Source organism: Odocoileus virginianus, unplaced genomic scaffold (genome assembly GCF_023699985.2).
Source record: "Odocoileus virginianus isolate 20LAN1187 ecotype Illinois unplaced genomic scaffold, Ovbor_1.2 Unplaced_Contig_7, whole genome shotgun sequence".
In the NCBI taxonomy this organism is placed as follows: domain Eukaryota; kingdom Metazoa; phylum Chordata; class Mammalia; order Artiodactyla; family Cervidae; genus Odocoileus; species Odocoileus virginianus.
In genome coordinates this window covers 3,123,680-3,124,525 of record NW_027224324.1, presented here as the reverse complement: position 1 = coordinate 3,124,525, position 846 = coordinate 3,123,680, and the positions used below count along the sequence as shown (strand labels likewise).

The 846-nt window shown below is 46.7% G+C and overlaps 1 non-coding gene across 1 annotated transcript; it reads left to right on the top strand.

The window, feature by feature from the left end:
* Window positions 1-454: 454 nt before the first annotated feature.
* On the top strand, window positions 455-526 carry TRNAC-ACA (transfer RNA cysteine (anticodon ACA)). Its single transcript has one exon. It is a non-coding gene; the product is annotated as a tRNA-Cys (tRNA).
* Window positions 527-846: the final 320 nt, after the last annotated feature.

Genomic DNA, 846 nt, shown 5'->3' with positions numbered 1-846 from the left:
TCCTCCTAAGGACTGTAAGGGAGAGTCTGTTCCATGTCTCTCTCTAGCTTCAAGTGGGTGGTTGTCCGTCTTTGGCATTGTTTGGTTTGTAGGTCTCTGCCCTCATATTCACATGGTGTTCTTCCTGTGTGTGTGTCTGTCCAGATATCCCTTTTTATAAGTTTATCAGTCATATTGGAGTAGAGGCTCACTCTAGTAAATTGGGGTATATACTCCCTTTGCCGGACTTCCCAGGTGGTGCTAGTAGTAAAGAACCTGCCTGCCAGTGTAGGAGATGTAAGAGACGTGGGTTTGATCCCTGGGTTGGAAAGATCCCCTAGAGAAGGGCATGGCAACCCACTCCAGTATTCTTGCCTGAAAGTTCCATGGACAGAGGAGCCTGGTGGGCTACAGTCCATAGGATCGAAAAGAGTCGAATATGACTGAAGTGACTAAGCACAGTCCCTACACCAATTCCCTGGTGGCTCAGATGGTAAAGCGTCTGCCTACAGTGCAGGAGACCCAGGTTCAATCCCTGGGTTGGGAAGATCTCCTGGAGAAGGAAATGGCAACCCACTCCAGTATTCTTGCCTGGAAAATCCTAGGAATGGTGGAACCTGGTAGACTACAGTCCATGGGGTGGCAGAGAGTCAGACACGACTGAGCAACTTCACTTCTATGCCAATTATGATCTCATCCTAACTAATCACACTTACAGTGACCCTATTTGCAAGTAAGACCACATAATGAGGGACTGGGAATTAGGACTTCAACATAAGAACTTTGTAGGACACAATTCAATCCATAACAGTTGGACATGTTTAAGACGTAGAGATGAATTAGAATTCTTGGTCTGAGAATCTGGGG